Raw genomic sequence first — 24,755 nt, 5'->3', positions numbered from 1 at the left:
GGGGAACCCACTCGACAATTTTCCACATACTTCCAAGTCAATAAAGGTGACAGGAAACTAGAAACTAACGTACGTACAGGTACTGTTACGTTCTTTACAATCCAACAGGGCTTTAACCCAACCCGAGCTCACAGTTTGTCGCTGTTCGGTGGATGTTCGTGTTTGCTCATCCTGTTCACTCTCGAAGGAAACGTCGACTGTTTAACAAGTACGTTACGACCCGCTCATATGCTCTGTTTATAAGCCAGACCGATACTGCTGTGTTGATATATTACATACAACGGTTAAATTTTTCTGGATAAATTTCATCAATATCATTTTCGATTAACATATACGAGATAATGTACTGAAAATATTGATACCTAGCATGTAAGCCACTTTCAGAACCACTGGTCCGTTCGAAAATATTCAACTTATGTCATATTAAATGCCAGTGTTTCATATGCAACGCATCTCCACGCTTTCGATGATTGGTTATTATCATAAATATCCAGTTATTTCAAAATGTCGCAAACTGGCGTTAACACTGGATCACGCCAAAACCAAAAACCACTTGAGTGCATTTGTCTACAACTGTAGTACAATAAATAAAAGCACCGTTATAAAATAATTTCCATACTGATCACACTTCATATACACAGGCAAATATAGAAAAGTGCTTAAAAACGTTTGGTAAAGCACGCTGTTCCCGTTTGCCACGAATGTACCGCCAAATCGATGGAGCAAGGTGGTATAGAAGTCAAGGCGCTGGTTTCGTGTTTGGAATTTGCGGGGAACACAAAAGCCTGTTTGACCATCCTGATCCAGATGTAAACTGCTCAAGGTTTCCCTAAATCGAATACGAGGAATGGCGGAGTCGGTGCTTTGATAGGACAGGGTCAGTTTTCATCCCTATCCTTATGCTATCCTATCTCTTTTTCTAAAAGAAGTCGTCGTTTTTTATGTGCTGGTTGTTCATCACTAGGAAATGTAGGATATAGGTGTTATTTTGATGGAAAGTCTACTTAAAGAAGGAATATATTAGTTTTCACTGCGCACAGAGCACAAAGACTAAAAAACGTTAATAAAACAAACTGTTGAGAAGCAAATCCATACACGGAAATAAAAACAAAAAGTACGATAGATCTGAGGAACAAGACAGTAATTTAATACAGGTCAGTAAACAGAAGAATACACTGACTGGAGAAAAAAAAATCCAAACACCAAGAAGGATTTGTGCGAGATGAACTACAGTTGGTAGCCGTGTTTCTACATCTGAAAGATGCTGTCTATTCAAATGTGGCACCCGTTGCGCAACAGTGGCGCTAATAGTGTCACTATTAGGATGCAAATCAGGTTTGCTCTAACGGTTGTGAGCGTTATTTAGCTTTCAACTGCACGTGATGAGTCAAGAATGCCTTTAAGGCGACAAAGACGCCATTATCGACACCTCACTCAGTTTGATCGAAGTCATGTAATAGATTACGAGATGCTGGATATTCCTTCCACGATATTACAGAAAGACTTGGCAGGAAAGTCGCCATTGTTCATGATTGCTAGCAGCGCTAATCAAAGGAATGTACAGTCGCGAGAGAACAGGGCTCCGGACGGACACGTGGCACTACCGAGAAATGGTTCAAATGGCTCTGACCACTATGGGACTCAATATCTGAGGTCATAATTCCCCTAGAACTTAGAACTACTTAAACCTAACTAACCTAAGGACATCACACATAACCATGCCCGAGGCAGGATTCGAACCTGCGACCGTAGCGGTCGCGCGGTTCCAGACTGAGGCGCCTAGAACCGCTGGCCACTTCGGCCGGCTGAGACTACCGAGAAGGAAGCCCTTAGTGTTCGACGTATGGCTATGGCGCATCCAACTGCGTCTGCAGCAACTATTCGAGCATCAGTTGATACCACAATGAACTGTTACAAATCGGTTACTTCAAGGACAACTCTGAGCCAGACGCCCGGTAGCGTTCACTGCCTTGGCACCAAACCACCGCCGTTTGCAACTTCAGTGATGTCAAGCGAGAGCTCATTGAGGGCACTGTGGAGATCGGTTGTGTTTTCTGATGGAAGCTGGTTCTGCCTCTGTGCCAGTGATGACCGTGTGTTGGTTAGAAGAACGCCAGTTGAGCCTGTAATCAATATGTCTGCATGCTAGACACACTGACCTACACCTGCAGTTATGGTCTGGGGTTTTCCAACAGGATAACTCTCGTCCGCATACCAATGTTGTAACCCAACATGCTCTACAGAGTGTCGACATGTTGCCTCGACCTTCTCGATTATCGAATCTGTTCCCAATCGAGCACGTATGGGACATCATCGGACAACTCCAAGTGACGATATCCATCAACGTTTTTCTTTCATTCTTGCGAGTTGCTATCACACTGAGTAAACAGATGAAAGAGCGGAAGAGCACTATTGCCTTAAGAACGAATTATTTTGCTACATCGAAATATAGGAAACGTTTAAAACTGTCGGTTAGCACCGATACACGGAAGGAAGCGTATAGATCGGTGGGATGATCAGGAGTATCCGTCTGTTGGAAAAAAAAACGGCTTTACTCGTCATTCTCCCGTATGCGAATCCAATGGCTAAATCATCGAACACCTCACTTGGTACTTAGTTACTAACTTACTGATTTTAACATAAGAAAGGGAAAAGTTACTATTTAACAATCCTTGGACGACGCTGCCGCTAGAGAAAGCAGAAGGACGAATCAGGGGAAGGTCAGGGAGGGAAATACGACGTGTTCTTCCCAAAGGAAACATTCCGAAATTTGTCTTAATCAGTTTAGAGTGCCACAGAAGACCTAAATCTGGATGGAATGTCGGGGATTCGAATCGCCGTCCTCCCGAAGGCGAGTCCAGTTATTTGACCACTGCACCATCTCGTTCTGTGTAAGATTAACAGAAATTTATCTCATAATATGTAAATCACACTACACTGATAATGGCCTCTGTTAACTACAAGCAGAGGGCGCTGCGAACAAATTTAGAATTTCAAACAACCGACGAACCATCATTTTCTTTTATCTATATCTCGCATGTATGACGCAGTTTTCATCGCACTTTTAATCTCTGTTTATTAAGGTGATCATCCACAAAAGAACAAAGCACAATTCGTGTAATTCGCGCTGATCGCCAAAACGTAACGACCGTAAAATCTTGCACGCGCGAGAGGTGAAGGTAAAACCAATGCTAGTTAATGTGGCACACAACAACGACTCAATGGCGAAAAGTCGGTCTCGAAACGCACACTGGTCCGAAATTAATGACTCGGAATTACAAAAACAACACTATGCGATTACCAAAACGTTTTTGCTGTAAAAACACAAGTCACCAACACTAACGCCATCATAAAAACGAATCACTGCAACTATAGCTTGCCATTAAGGTGCTATCGAGTACTATTATCTACCCACAATAGTTGGGAGCTCACCCGCTGTAACTGTTAATGGATATTATGAATCTGCAACAGCTTCACATCATCATCTTCGAAGTGCGCGGCGAATGAGAAGGTCGAGGCTGCGATCAGAACTGCCAATGAATTAAAAAATGCAGGCCACAAACCGCAACATGCAGTCGTCGATCACTCATGACAGCAAACAACAAGCACCAACTATACGCACATTGTCACATTAAATGTTGACGGATCACATAACTACAGACAAAATCTGATGGATACTTGATGGAAACCCACAGCCAGAAAAAAAGTAGAACAGACTGTGCAGAAATACGGCAATCTTTCGAGTCTCTTGACGTATTCAGAGATCTCTGTTCTACATGAAACTCATAGGGCATCCACATAATCTTTTACTCCTTTTCTGTCCTGCTAGCTGCGTGGGGTAGCCGCGTGGTCAACTCGCCTTGCCACGGTTCGCGCGACTCCCCCCGTCGGAGGTTCGAGTCCTCCCTCAGGCATGGTTGTGTGTGTGTTGCCCTTAACGTAAGTTAGTTTAAGTTAGATTAAGTAGTGTGTAAGCCCAGAGACCGATGACCTCAGCTGTTTGGTCCCACACGAACTCACCACAAATTTCCAAATTTCTGTCCTGCGATTCCGTTATGGCTGACGTAGTGCCACTTCAGCTGATACAATAAGGACATTATAGCTGTTTACGCACCATTCCCTTTCCAAATGTTCCTTGGTCTCCTCCACAGTTTTATCAAGGAACATACTGTATAACACTTTGTATAGATTACAATCCTGTCTCACTGTCTTCTCAACTATTACTTCCCTTTAAAGCCCTTGGACTCTTTGTAATTGCACTCTGATTTCTTTATAAGTTTTAAGTAACTTTTCGTTCCCAATATTTTACTCCTACTGCCTTCAAAATTTCAAAGAGTGGATTCCAGTCAACACTGTCAAAAGTTTTCTCAAAATCTACAAATGCAATAAATGTAAGTGTGCTTTTCTTCGACCACTTTCTAAGATGAGTTCTAGGGTCTGTATTACCTCGCGTGTTCCAATATTTCTCCGGAACCGAAACTGATCTTCTCCAAGGACAGCTTCTATCAGTTGTTCCACTCTTCTGTAAATAATTCGTGCCAGTATCTTACGACTTCGTTGAACATATTTGTAGTGACATGCAGGTCCTAAAATGTGGTGGGTCGACTGTCTTGCGTCTGTTACAATAGTTATGTAGGTAGCAATTTCACAATATTACACTGACGTAGTTAAACTGGAGAACTGGCATAAATAAAGGCCTAACATATGTGGTGCTATCAGAAAAAGTGATAAAATGCGTCCTTCAGCGATTTTAAAACAATGATTTGGGGGGAAACGAACGAGGAATATTATACTTGTGCATGACTTCGGCTTGGTTTTCACTGTCTTGCGGGCAATAGATAGTCTGTAGTTTGCTAAAGGAAACAAGCAGAAACGAGCTGTGGATTGAGGCAGAGGTGGCCAGAGAAGTGCTCGCATGTGTGATCCAGAGCGCGACCTATGGAGTGGGCGTGGCCGAAGTGGCAGGCCGTATCGGTCAATAAGAAACTTTCCCTCACGAACCCAATATGTACAATTCACTGTTCGCCTACACCCAGACGTCACGATACAAGAGTAACGTGCACGGTTTCTAATATGAAGTTAGCAAATAGCATGACGCAATCAGTTTCATATTTTAACAAGACTGTGGTACGTCAGCTAAATGAAGTCATGTTGGCGAAGAGATGTCAATACTTAAAAATGACCATACAGAAGTGTCCTTAACATAAGCATAAAGTGAGATCATTGTGGTGAGGAAATGCTGTAGAAGAAACAGAAATATAAGATCTAAAACGTTTAGGTTTCACTAGATATCTGTACTGTTAAAATTTTGTAACAAAACCCGAATGTATTTTATTTAATAAGCTGTATTGACGGCAATAAACTAGTTGATCAGATAATTTTGCTGCAACAAGAGGCACTGGAGATGTGAAAAGACGCAACAAATCAAGTGAATTTAGCAATATCAAGTTAAATCTAAAGCTGTAAATCTCTCCCAGTATAAATGGTAGCAGAGTAGAATAATAGTTACAATCCTCGGTGATAAAATGTATAACTGCATTTTATGTAACAGGTGGGAATACAGAGGAAAGTGCGACAGTGCTGACATTTCAAATCGATAGCAAAGGGTACTGTTGAACAGAAGAATTCAATACTTGTGGCAATACATTACGTCAAATATCGACAAAGTACTTCGGAAACACTTTTATGTCTCCTCTCCTCACATTTTCAATATTCAGCTACAGCATGAAAATTCAGAAGTTTCGATCTTCATCTTCTCGTAACGATTTATGCTCACTTTATAGGTTTATAAACCTGCAAATTGGTCTATAGCGTTAATAAGCGAAAAAGGTAAATGGCCTGCCTTCCTACATCCTTCTGAAACTGAGCACCTGATTCGTCTCTATTGATCCATTTCACACTTTCTTCTCCCACTCGCTCTCCCTCCCTCCAACACACTTTCTCCACACAATTTCTTCTCCGAGCGATGCACCACAATGGTAAGATACTGCACTCGCATTCGGAAGGGTGCCGGTTGAAATCCCCGTCCGGAGAACCTGACTTAGGATTTCCGAAGTTCCGCTAAATCACTCCAGCAAATGCCGGGACGTTGTTCTGAAAAAGGCACAGCCGATACAGCCAGGACGGTTGCTCTGAAAAAGGCACAGCCGATACAGCCAGGACGGTTGCTCTGAAAAAGGCACAGCCGATACAGTGGTCCGTACTTCAGCAGTATCTAATAACCTCTCATCGCCGACGCGACAGGGCGTTAAACCCTAACTTGCCTTCCTTCTCACTGTCTTCAAATTGTACAGTGCAGTGTAATCCACACGAAAACGACCGCCTTGTTTCTGAATAACGCAAGATTCTTTCGTAAGATCCAGCAGTATCTAAAGAGACCCCCATACGAAACACCTTCTCTCGGGTCGTGACGCACGCCTCGTCCCTAAACATCTTGCACGATGTTTATTCGTTGCGGTACGGCACCAACGTTAATCAAGAACTTATTAATTAACTAATTAGGTCAAACAATTAAGTGGCATAATGAAGCAGTTAACGATCAGCAAAGCGACCGTGACATTAAAGGGCCGGTCGTTAATGTCGTTTACGCTGAGTTACTGTGGAAGTTTAGCAGCTTTGGCGGAGGAACGTCGCACAGCTTCTGGGACATATTCATTTACGCTAGGCTATTTATCTTGCTGGTCCTTCAGAATCTGCATAAACCCGTGGCTCTGAAGTTTACTATTCCATCGCCTGCAACGCCGTCGAGTGTTTCGTCCCAGAGAATAATTACAGATAAAATATATAACTACCTTGGGTACTATATCGGCTAATTTAAGGACGGCTTGTTACTGAATGTTATTACTGTAAAACAGTATCGAAATAGTACTAGTAATGAGCGAATGGTGGCAAGGGCAGAACATATTTGTAACACAAGAGATCACTTGCTCTTCCAAATCAGAAAGTACTAAAACTACGGAAACAATATCTGCGAACAAAATCGTCCACTGTCCTAGCGTCTTCGCAAAGCTATCAACAGTATAAACGCCTACGTTTCGCAAACGTATTATAAGTAATATGGTGACGTAATGATAGCCAGAAGTATACTCCGCAAGTTCTTTTTCAAATTCCAGAAGTCTGCTTGCGTGAAAGAGAAACGTAACCACATAGGTTAGAAAAGAAACTTTATTCTGAAGTTTTTTATTACCGGAACCCATCCTGTTCATGTTAAAGATACTGAACAGAAACTGCATGAATTGCACTATCCAGAAATCTTGCCAGGGTAAAGAAAAGTTTTCAATAGGGACGACAGATATCACTTTACCTCATTTTTACTAACATCTCAAACTTCCATTATCCCTATTTTCATCTACAATTTTTGAATACAAGTGATCTCCCGCGTAGTACATGGGAACAGCAACACTGGGGGGGAACGGGGTCGATGTTCCGAAACCGACGCCGGAACATCAGTGACACACACAGTTTGAGTCACGCCTGGAGGCTGGTCTCGATGACAAGGAAATCCAGTTTCGAGTCTCGGTATGGCACAATTTTTCAGTTGCCATTATATAGGATGTCCCAGAAAGAGTGGTCAATATTCAGGGATGTAACAAGAACGAGCATCAGAAGCAAAAAAGACAAGTAAACGTGGGCTCTAAATTGCATACCTTAAGAGCTATGAGATCTTGTTCAGCAGAAAAGATGTGATTCACAGTAGCGAAGACGAACAAGTGTTCTTACCTTAGTATGCTCGTTAAAGCAAATGTTTACTGGCCTTTTTTCTTCGTTTGTTCCATATTACCACATCTCAAAATACGGAAAGCAGACGGCTTGCAGTAGAAGCGATTTATTTGCAGTATCGAAGAGGAAGAAGTGCTCACAACTCATAACATTGCATTTTAGAGCTCACGTTTGCTACACTTTTTTGCTTCGAATAATGGTCCTTTTTATATCCCTAAATATTTACTATTCCTCCTACAACACCAAGTATATTAATTATCATGAACGTTCAGCCCATCTGAACGGTTTGCACTGATACCATTACATGTCGTAACATCTTCACTGATTTCATTGCATCGATCCATTCATTTATTTTTAGACAATTTAATTAATTCCTAGCTTCCTGAAGAGGTTTTACACTTGAAGTTACAGTTCCCGGTGAAAGTTTTGTCGATAAAATGGAGAGAATGAAAGGGAAGGTAACGCCGACAAAAAGGACTACCCAAGGCATTTCCAATCTCCGAATAGCAAGCATAGTGCATTTCAGATCAACGCACAGTACACAAGCAAAGCCAGTCGCCCCGCCCTCATTAACGAACAGACATACGATGACAGCCAGAGTATCTCAATTTTGCAACGTCATGTGGCATACGAAGCATCGTGTATCGAACATACATGATATTCAAATACCACTGCAAAGTAAAGAGGCAAGAGACAAGAAACTTGCTAGTGCAGCGAATTTGTCCACGTCCTAAAACTAAATTTGGTTGTAAGTTAGTCGACTGAAAGGTTTCAGTGATAATTTCAGTTTGTCGGGAAGACAGAAATTTTTCAAACCGTAGACTTTTTTAATTTCTTATAGTTCTGTGAAAATTTATACGTGTTCAATGACTATGGATGTTATCGACATTTTTGTCGTCAATAAAACGTAAAGCAGTTTTTTAAACATTTTGGTGTTTTGTTAATGTCGTATACGTTTCATTTTCAAAAATAAATTAAAATCCAAAGCTTTCGCGCGAGACCAAATTTATCGATGATGAGGACATCACTACCTTCATTAACTTCGACAGAAAACGATTTTATAAGTGACAGTAATGAATACGCTTTCCTCGGTACGCCTCAATTTATGCAACACTGTTACCATCCTATGGAAGGACTACAGAAATAGGTAGAAGACAGTTACATCGTTCTCAGTATGCACTGAGGAAATTTTCACGCTTCCGTTTTCGGACAGTTTTGCCACACGTTAATGGATTTGATTGGGATTAAAACGATGGAGGCACTCGTCATGGACGGTCGCCTTATAACACTCAGGCCTACATCGCGGAGCCCCGGCGTGAAAAGATCGGGCAGTTTAATGTACCGGCTGCTTGGTCGATAACAGTTGTCCCGACCTCCGACGTTGACGGCGGAATCCTTGAACTTGAGGGCGGTTCGATCGAAGCAGCACTTACTTTGCGTTTGATTGTGTATCACCGAGACTTCACATCGCATGGAACTGCACCATCGTACGAAAGATCCACACGCCGCCTAGTAGACGATTAAAGGGGGAGATCGGCAAGTTTTGAATAATATGTTGCAACAAAATGCAGTCAGCTGAATAGGTTACTGAAACAAAACAACCCTGCAAAATGAATGGCCGGCCGCGTGTGATGGACACCATGACGAACTGTGAGAAACTGTTACAGATCTATAAGGAACGTTGAAAAAAATAGGGATTAAAATCAGAAATAAGGTCAATTCGCGACACGTTATTGCTTAGTTTGCCGAAAGTGAAGAAACAAACCGGGGTTTCTTATAGATTCCTCGATGCAGAACAATGTTGGACTTCAGCGCAGCTCAATTTCTTGTTTAACAGATTCCGTCTCTTTCAGAACGAGAAGAGCCGTATACTTCAACGATGACCAGCGGGCTTAAGTCATTATTACGGATTAAACAAAATAAAAGTAGCGGCTGTTTTCAAACACCGTATTCGTGACAACGACTTGTAAAAGCATATTTACAGATAATGCTAAAAAAATATGGGAGTTAACCATAATTCTATTTAGACAGTTCTGAACTGAGTAATATCTGAGAGATGTGATATGACTTAACTTTTGATCGAAGAGATTTTCGTTGGGCAGCACGAAGAGGATGAGTCTCGCGAAACGAAACACCCGCAACGTTGCAGTTGGCTGCATTCCCAATTTCTGGTCGATCAATGACACTGGAATCGACTCAGCAATCAGTGAACCACAACTCATTTTCTGAATTGAAGCAGTATCAATCCCAGATTTATTGGAAGAATACTAAGAAAATATAATTCACAAGCGAAAGAAGTCGCTTACAAAGCCTTATTCGATCAACTTTTCAGTACTGTTCCCCAGTGTGAGACTCCTAGCAAGATGTGTTCATGAGAGAGAGCGATATTAATGAAGAGTTGGACGATTCGCCCAGGATTTGCTTATAGCCAGCTCGAGAGTGCCACGACAGAGACGCTCAATAAATTTCAGTGAGAGAGACAAAAAGAAACGTGTACGGCATTAGTTCAAAATTCCCAGAGTCCATCTTCCAAGCCTGGTCCCGGAAAACACTACATCCTCCATCATATATGAACGCGACCCAAATTTGACAGAGTTTCGGAATAATACAGAAGGGTACTGAAGTCTTTGTTCCCGTGTAGTATAAATAAATGGCGGGAGGTAGGGGGGGGCAGGGGGGGGGGAGACTGTGTATGATACTGGTACACTGAGTACACTTCGCTACATAGAATGGATGTAGACGTAGTAGGAGACTACACTCTAATACTTAATGCGAAATTAAACCATGTGGCGTCATCCACTGTCATACACGCAAACGTTCGTGAAAACAGACAAACCCAGCCAAAAAATACGCGAATTAATCCGATATCGGAAGATGTACATAGCACCACACCATAAAAAATAAGTAAATAAAAAATAAAATTGCAGGGGTGGTGTACTCGTAGGTTCGAAGTTGTTAAATTGGGTAGAAACGAAGAAGCAGGTGCTAGTTTGCTTCATCGACAACACTGGGTGAAATATCGAAGAGGATGAGTCACGAGAATCGAAATACCCGCCACGTTGCAGTTGGCTGCATTCTCATTATCTGTTCAAATAATGACATTGGAATCGACTCAGCAATCAGTGAACAACAAATCATTTTCTGAATTGAAGCAGTCGTAGTCGTAGTCACGTACAGCGAAATCTGGTCAGTCTGGACTGAATCTTATTCTGAGGCAAACAGCAGATGACATTTAAATTAAGCCGCCAAGAATCGCATCGCAATCGAGTGAGATCAAGCACCACCTGAACCATCGCGTTTAACATATGGCAAATTTGAAACAAACCCCAGGGAGTGGGATCCATCCTCTCGCAGTAAAGCATCGGAATAAACGACGCTGCCGCTCTCGTCAGATGGGGAAAAACAGCGATATACGATCGAGGGAAGTGAATGGCGAGCAGAGCGACCAGCAGAGAGCATGCTTATTGACGAGGAAAGTAAAAGGGCGCTGGTCGCACCGCCAGCCAAAGGGGGTGGCGCCGATCTATTCTGGCGAAGGTCAGCAGAAGCGCATGCGAGTGTCAACAGGAGGCGAGGCGAGAAGTGAGCGAGGCTAGGCGGCGGTACCTGGGCCCGCTGGCAGCGCGGCGGACCTGCCCCAAGAGGCGCGCTGTTGGCGGACACGTGCCCGTGCGGCTCTCGCGACCGCCCGTGCTACTTGCCGGCTCTGCCGCTGGCGGACGTCGACTAGGCGCGCCCCCGACCGGCTAGCAACAAGCGAGACGGCGGAGCGGCGCGGCGGACGTCTCTCGCGCCCCCGTATTGATTGGGGTGGCGGGCGCCGGCGCCGGCGCCTGCGCGCTGGACCAGCACGTGGCAGACACGTCCTCCCCCCGACACGCCCACGACCCTGAAAACTGGACGCCGGCGCCGCCGTGATGCTGGCTGGACGCGACGGCGCCGCGCCGCTCGCCCTTACGCAAACACCCACCCACCCGTACATACACACGCACACAATGCCGACGGAGGTCAATGCCTCGCTCCTCGGGCGACGGCCGCCGTCTGTCGCGAAAGATGAACAGAAAGCCTCTATTAAATAAGGCACTCAAAAAATCTGCGAGCTCTACATCTATGCTTCGCAAGTCACTGAAGAGTGCGTGGCAAAGGATACATCGTGCTAATATTCGCGACTCCTTGTCCTATTCCACGACCGTATTAAGCGAGAGAGAATGACTATCGATATGCCTCTGTAGTTGCCTCAATGTGTCTGATTTCATTATCACGATCACTATGCAATAAATTCGAACAAGGCAGCATAGCAGTCGCACAGCCTTTGTTCGAAACTGTTGAATGGTGCGTGGCGGTGGGTACCCTGTACCACTACTATTCCATTTCCTTTCCTGTACCACTTGCAAACGGAGGGAAAAAAGCAATATATATATATATATATATATATATATATATATATATATATATATATATATATATATATATATATATATATATATATATATATGAGCTGCAAGAAGGGGGGCAAGTTCCTTCGCGTACTCTGTGTAAAATCGAACTGTTATCCCATCAGGTCCAGCGGCCTTTCCTCTTTTGAGCGATTTTCATTGTTTCTCTATCCCTCTGTCGTCTATTTCGATATCTACCATTTTGTCATCTGTACGACAATCTAGAGAAGGAACTACAGTGCAGTCTTCCTCTGTGAAACAGCTTTGGAAAAAGACATTTAGTATTTCGGCCTTTGGTCTGTCATCCTCTGTTTCAGTACCATTTTGGTCACAGAGTGTCTGACATTTTGTTTTGACCCACCTACCACTTTGACATAAGACCAAAATTTCTAAGGATTTTCTGCCAAGTCAGTACATAGAACTTTACTTTCGAATTCATTGAACGCCTCTCGCATAGCCCTCCTCACACTACATTTCGCTTCGCGTAATTTTTGTTTGTCTGCAAGGCTTTGGCTGTTTGCTGTGAAGTTCTCTTTGCTTCCGCAGCAGTTTTCTAACTCGGTTGTTGTACCACGGTGGCTCTTTTCCATCTCTTACGATCTTGCTTGGCACATACTCATCTAACACATATTGTACGACGGTTTTGAACTTTGTCCACTGATCCTCAACACTATCTGTACTTGAGACAAAACTTTTGTGTTGAGCCGTCAGGTACTCTGTAATCTGCTTGTTGTCACATTTCCTAAACAGAAAAATCTTCCTACCTTTTTTAATATTTCTATTTACGGCTGAAGTCATCGATGCCGTAACCGCTTTATGATCGCTGATTCCCTGTTCTGCGTTAACTGTTTCAAATAGTTCGGGTCTGTTTGTCACCAGAAGGTCTACTATGTTATCGCCACGAGTCAGTTCTCTGTTTAACTGCTCAAGGTAGTTTTCAGATAAAGCACTTAAAAAAATTTCACTGGATTCTTTGTCCCTGCCACCCGTTATGAACGTTTCAGTCTCCCAGTCTATATCCGGCAAATTAAAATCTCCACCCAGAACTATAACATGGTGGGGAAATCTACTCGAAATATTTTCCAAATTATCCTTCAGGTGCTCAGCCACAACAGCTGCTGAGCCAGGGGGCCTATAGAGACATCCAATTACCATGTCTGAGCCTGCTTTAACCGTGACCTTCACCCAAATCATTTCACATTTCCGATCTCCGTCAATTTCCTTCGATACTATTGCAGTTCTTATCGCTATAAACACACATCCCCCTTCACTGTCCAGCCTGTCTCTGCGGTATACATTCCAATCTGTGTTTAGGGTTTCATTACTGTTTACGTCTGGTTTCAGCCAACTTTCTGTCCCTAGTACAATATGGGCGTTGTGACCGTTTATTAATGAGAGCAGTTCTGGGACCTTTCTATAGACGCTCCTGCAGTTTACTATTAGCACATTAATATTGTTATTCCCTGTTGCATTTTGCCTACTCCTACCTTGCCGCGTCTCAGGAGGCGTCTTGTCGGGCCTAGGGAGGGAATTATCTAATCTAAAAAAAACCATGTGCACTCCACACATGTTTATGTATATAGGAAATAATAGCTGTCCTGTCACACCGCCCTGGGGCACTCCTGAGGATACCCTCGTCTCTAATGAATACTCGCCGTCGAGGCAAACATACTGGTTTCAATAACTTAAGAAGTCTTCGAGCCACTCACATATCTGAGAACCTATTCCGTGTGCTCGTACCTACGTGACAGTCTGTAGTGACGTACCGTGTCAAATTCTTTTCGGAAATCTGAAAATATGGGATCTGCCTGTTGCCTTTCATCCATAGTGGTAAAAGGGCAAGCTGAGTTTCACACGAGCGATGCTTTCTAAAACCGTGCGGATTCGTAGACATAAGCTTTTTGGTATGTAGGAAATTTATTATAGTCGAACTGCGAATATGTTCTAGAATTCTGCAGCAAGCTGTTGGTAAGTATCTTGGCCTGTAAAGGTTTGTACAATGAAGCTCTCAGGACTCACTGCCCTTCGCTTGTTTCCACTCAAAGGATAATACAGAAAACAAGGTATTTGACACTTAAAATCATCTTCATTTTTAAAAAAATGCAAGATGTACAACGTATTTGCTTATCCGGAGCTTCCCAGGCAGAGACATACGCCCTCTGACTGCAGTACCTTGGAACTGTCTGCCCTGAAAAAAGGACAGATAGGCGCACACAGATACATTTGGAAATTTCCAAACAGGTGGAAGATTATACTGAAGACATTGACTCACACAACTGCAAAGCCTGCGCTTGAAGTCACTACAACTGGTAAAATTGAATGAGAGAACTCATCTGTCTTCCTGAAAAAGGTGTTCTCTAAATTTACCCAACATGATTTCACGAGAACTACGTCGTCACTTTTCCAGGGATCTCCATTCAAGTTCCTCCAGAATTTTTATTGCCTTTCGTATGGGCTACACCACCCTGTTACAATACTAACAGCGCGTCTTCGAATATGTTCCATTTCTTTTGTCGCATCTACTTAACAACGACTCCAAGCTCTGGAACTGTGCTTTAGAATTGGTCACAATAAAGTCTTTCGTGCGATTTCTATTGCAGAAGACCCATACAGTATTTCCCCAGAACCATACCAACAAATCTAAGCCGTGCATTTGCCATCCCTAATACTGATTTTACGTGAACCTTTCACAATATATCGCTTCTTACTAACATTCCTATGGTATATACTTTAACTTACATCCTGTGACATGTCCCACATGTTCATGACGTGTCCCTTAAGTTCACCACTAATACTGCAATCAGATACTATCAGTACTTTTATCATTTAAAGTTTCCATTCATTATACAAAAAGTACACATTTTACACATCCATCAGCATTTCTTTATGATGCGGTATGATAAAAACCCTGCGAGCGTTCGCTCACGTTATATAGAGGTTCAAGTTATATTCAGAGTAGCCACAAAGAGTTCTTCAGACCACAGCTGCACGAGCCGCTGGTGCCTAACTACATCCGATGGCTGCTCTGTGTCTGGCCATTACTTTAATCTTCAATGGGTGTGTCAGGGATATTAAGCTATTTGTGATGTCTGCCTTCCTTCACAAAACATTGGGAGGGAGACTTCAGCATGTTGCAGAGTGGTTGAGTATTCCATTATTATTATTATTATTATTATTATTATTAACTGATCACGTAACCATAGTAATCTTCTTAAATGTTTTATCCTGAAATTCGATACGGATTTTATCAGCAGATATAGTGTGTTGTTTTATTCTGTGTTCTGTGCCATTTCTATAACATTCCTTAGGCAAGTGTTTATTTTAAATTTTGTTTATTGTGTTCGTTTGTTGTTCCCGTTTGGTTTTATGTCCTGTTGTTTCAATCGATTTCACCCCGCATCCGATTCTGTTAATTCTTCCCCCCCCCCCCCCCCCCCACCACCACCACCACAATCTCCTCATCTACCATAATAATTCGGGGTGAAGAGATTTAACTGCAGATAGTAATTACGCCCCGATCAGCGAAGTAAAGATTTACTACGAGCACCTCAACAACTTCCTACACTCCTACAGCAGTCAAATTGTTTAGGGTCGCTAGCTCCGTTCTCATCAGCGAGACAAGATTAGTTTCCCAAAAGTACTGTATCAACGACTTATGTCCTGTGCTCGCTGTACCCAGATAAACAAAAATATCCGAACTCTAAGGCAGATATCATTCACTGCGATCACTCTCCTCACGGATTCGAAACTACTTCCTTGCAATATTTCTGTAGTCTCAGAATGGAAAAGTCTCGGCATAATAGTTCAGGGACTAACAAAAAAAGTAAAACTATTTACTGAATGAAGGTTGGTTTGAAAAAAAAAAATACAGTGCATCGTCCTATTCAAAGTGGTTCAAAAATGGTTCAAATGGCTCTGAGTACTATGGGACTTAACATCTATGGTCATCAGTCCCCTAGAACTTAGAACTACTTAAACCTAACTAACCTAAGGACAGCACACAACACCCAGCCATCACGAGGCAGAGAAAATCCCTGACCCCGCCGGGAATCGAACCCGGGAACCCGGGCGTGGGAAGCGAGAACGCTACCGCACGACCACGAGATGCGGGCTATTCAAAGTGGTTCGCCTTTCTTTTCCTTCAGCATAAAGGACTTACACAACTTTTTGAAGGGGACCTACAGTTTAACTTGGCATTCAAATCACAACAGAAAGACAAAATCAAACATTTCAATTTCCATGGCGATAATATAATTTATTTCCACTTTATCAAACCTGGTCAGATTGGTCAGATACATTACGTCGGCCAAATCTCTATTAGCCATGTCATCTAACTGGTGACTGACGGCGAAGAGTTAATCCCAGCCATTAGCTGTATCGTAAGACTAGCTTGCGCCATCACAACTGCGACAACAGTTATCATTATACAAGGCTGCACCAAAAAGGCATTTACGCATAGATTAAAATTCAGTCTTCAGTTATCTTTTTCAGCAGTCTGACGCTACTTCACACCCCAAAAGTAACACTGCCTGTCCCTACGGAGCTCTGCTTTCGTCTTCGCAAAATAAAAACTGTCGGAAACTATCAACCTTATGAAACGCCATAGCTTGGTTTCTACGTTACAGGAGCGTCCAAGAAGACCCATCAATTTTGGGAGTTCAAATAACATATTAAGAACTTCATGTGATCACATAATAATTGGCCTTTACGTCAGTAGTAGCCATTCTCTTTGGCCCTACTCGTCTTTCATCACAATAGGTCATATTTTGGCCAACTTTTGCCATAACAGACCACACTTCGGCCAACTGGTGTCAAAAATACATATACTTGTGGTGTGTTTAAGGATGTTGTTGTTGTGGTCTTCAGTCCTGAGACTGGTTTGATGCAGCTCTCCATGCTACTCTATCCTGTGCAAGCTTCTTCATCTCCCAGTACCTACTGCAACCTACATCCTTCTGAATCTGCTTAGTGTATGCATCTCTTGGTCTCCCCCTACGATTTTTACCCTCCACGCTGCCCTCCAATACTAAATTGGTGATCCCTTGATGCCTCAGAACATGTCCTACCAACCGATCCCTTCTTCTGGTCAAGTTGTGCCACAAACTCCTCTTCTCCCAATCCTATTCAGTACCTCCTCATTAGTTATGTGATCTACCCATCTAATCTTCAGCATTCTTCTGTAGGACCACATTTCGAAAGCTTCTATTCTCTTCTTGTCCAAACTATTTATCGTCCATGTTTCACTTCCATACATGGCTACACTCCATACAAATACTTTCAGAAATGACTTCCTGACACTTAAATCTATACTCGATGTTAACAAATTTCTCTTCTTCAGAAACGCTTTCCTTGCCATTGCCAGTCTACATTTTATATCCTCTCTACTTCGACCATCATCAGTTATTTTGCTCCCCAAATAGCAAAACTCCTTTACTACTTTAAGTGTCTCATTTCCTAATCTAATTCCCTCAGCATCACCCGACTTAATTCGACTACATTCCATTATCCTCGTTTTGCTTTTGTTGATGTTCATCTTATATCCTCCCTTCAAGACACCATCCATTCCGTTCAACTGCTCTTCCAAGTCCTTTGCTGTCTCTGACAGAATTACAATGTCATCGGCGAACCTCAAAGTTTTTATTTCTTCTCCATGGATTTTAATACCTACTCCGAATTTTTCTTTTGTTTCCTTTACTGCTTGCTCAATATACAGATTGAATAACATCGGGGAGAGGCTACAACCCTGTCTTACTCCCTTCCCAACCACTGCTTCCCTTTCATGTCCCTCGACTCTTATAACTGCCATCTGGTTTCTGTACAAATTGTAAATAGCCTTTCGCTCCCTGTATTTTACCCCTGCCACCTTTAGAATTTGAAAGAGAGTATTCCAGTCAACATTGTCAAAAGCTTTCTCTAATTCTACAAATGCTAGAAACGTAGGTTACGAGGATAAAAACATGAAAATGTTGCTCACATGACAATGTTTCAGGTGGTACTGTTATAAATAAACATTACAATTAATGCTAAGCTTTATCAGGACTATAGCAATAGATAAGCAACATAACACACAAATCAGTTCCCTGGTTTAAGACACTGTTGCGCGGGGGCGACAAAATCCAAAAAGGGCGGTTTCCGACGTAATGAACATGGAACACGTAATCACACTATTCAGTTAGAATACAAACTCAAACTGGTTCATCATGCCGAAAGTAACGTGCGCCAACAGCAATGAAGTTGCGAAGGTTTGTTCGTAATTCTGAAGAGAAGTTCTTCAGCACTGACGGGGAAATATTATTTTGTAAACTATGCGAAGTGAAAGTTAGTGCAGAAAAGCGCATTAATGTGTAACAACGGTGTAACACCACCAACATTGTAGCTGTGTGAAAAGAAGTGCTGAAAATGACAGCAGAGAAACGGTGTTAATTGAGCAGTCAGGTCCATCTTCAATAGTGCATTCATTCTCCATAGACGTGTATAGATGATAGTGTCTTGCAACATCCAATTGGAGAGCTGAAGAATCCATGCTGCAGACAGTTCTTTGAGAAGTATACAGTACATCTAGTTTCAGATGAATCTACACTGAGAAAGAACTATTTAGCACCGTGGTACGAGGAGGAGCTCAACAAAATACGAATTATATATATTTGACACTGCGTCAGTTGGGGAGGGGGGGGGGGGGGGGAATCTGAAAGTTGAAGAATCATGTTAGATAAGATAGATAGTATTTATTTTTATTACTAAGACAGGTTTCGACATTCTGGTGTCAGACGGTTGGTGTATGCTGGGACATCAGCACAACATGTTGTATGTTTTAATTGTGTGTTATTTTATTTGTGACATGCAGATGTTCCCACCCACGTTATATTTGATGCAACATCTATTGTAACAAGCATGTACAATTAATAATGTTACAAGATCGGATAATGACAGGGAAGATCTGTCGAAACTGGTCATAGTAATAAAAAGAATTGCTAGCAATGTTGGCTAACTCGATTTTTTTAAGAATAAAGTACGAAAGAGTATTGGTGAAAAAAAGGTCTGGGTGTACATACACGAAACGATCGATGGGGGTGGGCGTCATGTTGCAAATGTTGTTGTCGGAGTTCTAACAGTTGACGAGTCGGGAGAAATGTTCCTGCTGACGTGTGAAGCTCCCGAGAGAGGAAACAACTTGGACAACTGCCATTTTGTTTGACAACTCTACGAACCTATGTGGTAGGATGGAGGATGGTGCGAACAGAGACAATGTTTTGCTGTTAGTAACACCTCGTGCTACATACGTGGCTAAAACAGCCAAAGGGCTTCAGATTCACTACACACTATGGCGTACGTCACTTGCCTTGCACAGAATTGCAGAGAGGTGCGATTAAATTACCCTGATGTGGACAAATTAATTTCCTGTCGCAAGAAAATCTATGTGAAATCTCCACTACGGGTGCAGAAATTCAAACAACAAGCACTTCCACTGCCCCTTCCCCCTCAGCCTGTTCTGACACAATGGTTTTTTTCGACATAATGTATAAACTACTGCTGCTGGAAAAAACCAACGTTTCGGCCACGATTGCAGCGGCCTTCTTCTGGTCTTTGACCATTAGACCCAGAAGAAGGCCGCTGCAATCGTGGCCGAAACGTTGTTTTTTTTTCAGCAGCAGTAGTTTTTACATTATGACGCGGTACTATACCCAGAAAACTTTTATGTCGACTGACTGGCCGCGGAAGCCTACGCAATTATAAATGGGGTTCTTGGCTTAATGCTGGTGAGTATTACTGCACCAACTACACCAAAATAAAGACGGTATATTGTGAGCTTGATAGCGATGAATCAAGTGGTGTCAAAATTGTGAAAGAGATCTTTACAGATACCTTGTTTGGAAATCGGCGTACATGAAAGCCAACTTTTCAGCGGTTATCAAAAGCCATCACACGACTGGAAGCTGCTGGTATCTAGCTATGTGACGCTCTTGATACTGTACAACATGAGTATAATGAGTTGTGTAGAGGTTTTACTCATGTGGCTGACAAAGTAAACAACAAATTGCGAAAGGGTTTACCAGCGGTATTCTGGATACTCTACAATGTGCAAAACTAATGACAGTGTTTCTGAGAACGCCACAACTGAACCCAGACACCAACAGCGACAATGGAGCTTGTTATGCGCCGTTTTAGCGCAGGCTAATTTACTCTTAGTAAGCCCGTCCGTCTGGCCGCACGGTCTAACACGCTGCTTCCCGAGCGTAAAGGCGTGCCGGTCCCCAGCACGAATCCGCCCGACGGATTAATGTCGAGGTCCCGTGTGCCGGCCACCCAGTGGATGGTTTTTAAAGCGGTTTTCCATTTACCTCGGCGAATGCGGGCTTGTTCCCCTTATTCCGCCTCAGTTACACTACGTATGCGATTGCTGCGCCACACTGTCTCAACGTACCCATACACCAAGAGAAATTTTCTAACCGCCCACCAGTTCCACAGCAGCAGTAAAAAGATAGGGAAGAAACTTTACTTCATAACAAAGCAGAGTTCGAGCAAGTTAAAACATTTTAAATACCTGGGGGAAATTTTGGAATCCACTGGACTAGAAAAAAACATCTCAAGAAACTCGAGCACAGAAACTAAAGAGAACCTACGGTCGTACACACCAACTTTACAACGAAAAGTGCATGTCCATGCATGCAAAAATCAGGCACTACAGCACTGTAATTAAACCAGAGGTGCAATACGCAGCAGAAACCTTGTCACTCCATAACAAGATGCTACTACAAAATCTACAAAAAGAAGAACGAAAGATCATTAGGAAAATCCTTGGACCACAAAAAACTGAAGCTGGGTGTAGACTGAAAACCAACAAAACTACAGAGCAAATTTCAAATATTGCCGCTGACATTAGAAAAAGGTGCCTTAAATTCTATGGACACATACACAGGCTCCCTGAGATACACTCACACGCCAGAAACCCACAGCCACTGAAAACCTTACAGGTATGACATGGGCCGAACAAGTACAAAGAGACCTTACTGATGCTCAACTCACCATTCAGGACACTGCAAACCGTAACATATACAGAAGAAAAATAGACAAGTGGGAGGTTCCGCCAGAGACAAGAGCCAAAAAGACCGGTACAAAGTGGACGGATGAAAGGAAGAAAGCCATGAGCGAGGAAATGAAGGTCTCATAGAAAAACCGCAGAAGAACTGTAGAAGCTTCACGTGATCCACAAAGGGTCGACTACGTGTATAATAATAATAGTAATAATAATAATAATAAAACTTTTAATTTGTCAAAATTTTATGAAATCAATGAAAATGTTTTCAAAACACATATCGCCTACCGCCCACAATGAAATGAACGCCCACAAGTGGGCAGCAGGACCAGGTTGACTATCGCTGCTTTAGATTTACTGTATTTATACGAGTGTTGGAACTTTAACAGTGGCAACTATTTATTTACAGCTCGTACAAAATAGATACAAGCTTCAAAGTTTTACTGAGCTTCAAAGTAGTCACCAGCATTGTATATAACCCGTTGCCAGCGATGCCAGCGATGTGGAAGTCGTAGGATACTTTAGCAGTGCCAGTTGTGTTGACAGTTCGAGCGGCGCGGTCTATTGCCCGACGAATTTGTAGCGAATACCGTGGAGTGTTTCCTTCAGTTTAGAAATCGAGTTGAACTCACGAGGGCTTAAGTCAGGGGAGTGCAGTAGGTGGTAAAGCACTTCGCAGCCCCATCAGTCGAACAAATCAGTAACAGCTTACACTGTACGTGCTTGAACATTGTCCTGCAAAATGATGGTCAGGTCCTGCAGAAAGTGTCATCACTTCTGTCTCTATGCTGTTCATTTTTGGAACACAACCTACGACCAGCTTAGAGACAGGAGTGATGACATTTTCTGCAGGACCTGACCATTTTTCAGCACAATGCTCAAGCACGTACAATGCAAGCTGTTATTGATTTGTTTGACTGATGGGGGCCGGCCGCGGTGGTCTAGCGGTTCTGGGCGCGCAGTCCGGAACCGCGCGACTGCTACGGTCGCAGGTTCGAATCCTGCCTCGGGCATGGATGTGTGTGATGTCCTTAGGTTAGTTAGGTTTAAGTAGTTCTAAGTTCTAGGGGACTAATGACCACAGATGTTAAGTCCCATAGTGCTCAGAACCATTTGACTGATGGGGCTGCTAAGTGCTATACCACTTACTGCACTCCCCTGACTTAAGCCCTCGTGAGTTCAACTCGAATATACATTTACGAACAGTTATCGCACATTATAACAACAGCTCTCTACACTGGCTATTGATGACGTTATGCAGGAGGTAGTGGGCGGATATTTCGCTATAATACCACGAACGACTGAGCTCCACTCACAAGAATAGGTCACATCCTGCACCCATTCACCCTGGTGGGCCCTCAGTTGCGTGTAACGGACAAAAAATATTTCGGAATTTTGCGTGGTGCTCAACAGTGTTGAAAATAATATTACATACTATGGTTGTGTGGCGCAGCGGATAGGGTAATAGCTTCATATGCAAGAGGTTGCAGTTTCAAATCTCATCAAGTAAAATATTTTTTTTATTTTTAAATTTTTGTCCAGTTGGCAATGATCATTTGTTTAATTCAATTAATTGTTTCAAATGTAATTGTTTATTTCTATTCCTCTGTCATATCATTTTAATCACCATTTCTTTCATTTTTTCTTTATATCATTCTTTTACGAATCGGAATTTTTCTGAATGTGAATTTAATTATATTTATCTATTATAACACTCAAGTTTTTGAACATTTTGATCTACGAGTTAAAAAACAAAACACGAAATAATCTATTTACATTGACTGTGCAATGGTGTGAGAGATGTATTTTTCGTTGCCAAGTGTGCAATTTATTTTTTCGTATGTAGTCGTCATACAAACATTTAAAACATATCATAAATTCCTATTGCACTATGGACTAAACAACGTAGATGAAAATTTAAATGAAAGACGCGTTTAAAAGTAAAACGAAATTCGAGCACAATGAGAAATAGATATAATGAAAGCAGTCACATGGACAAAAAAAACACGATGACAAAACAAAATAAATTAAGTCGAAATTAACACACAAAATTAGTTAAAAACACGTGGACAAAGATTTCATGTGGAAATAAAATTTGAGGAAGAAGAACGAGAGCAAATGAAGTTGATATAAGGATTAAATTGATATAACAAAGAAATAGAAATAAAAAATTACATTCAAATCGATTAATCGAATAAAAATATTCGATAAGGATTTAAAACTTTAAAAAAGTTATTTTACATGACGAAATTCAGACCCATCACCATATGTGATACTACTATCCCATCGACTACACCATGTAACCAGACTACGTCATATAACTTTGTTAACGCTATTGAGTGTCACACAAAATTTTTCGTCAATTACTCACAAATGAGGGCACGCCAGGGTGAATGGCTGCAGTGTATGATACCTTTGGTTATGAATCAAGCTGTACCCTGTGGCAATCCGATGGAAGGGACTGGGTTTGACGAATGGCCGGAGAACGTTCCTGTTCAAATGGCTCTGAGCACTATGGGACTTAACTTCAGAGGTCATCAGTCGCCTAGAACTTAGAACTAATTAAACCTAACTAACCTAAGGACATCACACACATCCATGCCCGAGGCAGGATTCGAACCTGCGACCGTAGCGGTCGCTCGGTTCCAGACTGTAACGCCTAGAACCGCACGGCCACTCCGGCCGGCTCGTTCCTGTCGTCACATGTAGTGCCAATAGTGAAGTACAGAGGAGGTGGTTTTAAGGTATGGCGTTATTTTTCGTAGTTAGGGTGTGGTCCCCTTGCTGCGCTTAAGAAAACGCAAAATACAGAGTAATATGAACACACTTTACAGAACTGTGTACTGTGTACAGCAGAGGAACAGTTCGGAGACGATGACCGATTGTATCAGCAAGACAGTGCACTCCGTCATAAACTATCCTCTTCGAGACAGTGGACAGCAACCTTCTTAAAATAGATCGGCCCACCCAGTGTCTTGCTTGACCTGAACTCAATGGAACATCTTTGAGATGAGTTTGAACGTGACTTCGCTCCAGATCCCAGGTTTCAACATAACTAATTTCTCTGCTTTCGGCTTTTGATAAAGAGTGGGCTGACAGAAATATGGACACCTCATTAAAAGTAACCCCAGTGGTGTTCAAGCCGTCATAAAATTGAGGGAGGGCACAATCCATATTATTGTACACTACTACGTGTCCGGATACTTTTGATCAGACGGTGTACCTCCATGCACATGGCACAATGACAATTATCTGACTAGGTGCTATATTTTATATTGGTTTAAGTTTTTGTCTTCCACTGTATTATATTACAATCGTTATTAAAACCAAATTAAGAAGTTTGGTTATGATTGTAGTGAATGTAGGTAACCTTTGTTACATAACTACGATACTATAAAATGGTGCAGCTTCATCCTTTATATTGCTACGCACATTTCATTCTTATTTTTGTGTTTGTAACAGATGCACCAGAACCACATACGCACATGAATTACCAAGATGATAACTACAAATACGTGTCAGACCTTCACATACACTATGTGATCAAAAGTGTCCGGACACCTGCG

At 42.3% G+C, this 24,755-nt stretch overlaps 1 protein-coding gene across 2 annotated transcripts in view; it reads right to left on the bottom strand.

The window, feature by feature from the left end:
• The window catches only part of LOC126237272 (serine/threonine-protein kinase 26), a 649,741-nt gene that overhangs the window by 353,426 nt on the left and 271,560 nt on the right, over window positions 1-24,755 (bottom strand). Inside the window, exon 1 of one of the 2 annotated variants that reach the window (XM_049947202.1) lies at window positions 11,326-11,430. The exons of the other annotated variant lie outside the window; for it this stretch is intronic. The gene's annotated coding sequence lies outside the window, so the exon portion shown is untranslated. Of the gene's footprint in view, window positions 1-11,325; window positions 11,431-24,755 lie in introns of those variants that run through there. 2 annotated transcript variants of the gene reach the window in all.

The sequence above is a fragment of the Schistocerca nitens genome, chromosome 2 (assembly GCF_023898315.1).
Source record: "Schistocerca nitens isolate TAMUIC-IGC-003100 chromosome 2, iqSchNite1.1, whole genome shotgun sequence".
NCBI classification, from domain to species: domain Eukaryota; kingdom Metazoa; phylum Arthropoda; class Insecta; order Orthoptera; family Acrididae; genus Schistocerca; species Schistocerca nitens.
This window is presented reverse-complemented; position numbering and strand designations above follow the sequence as displayed.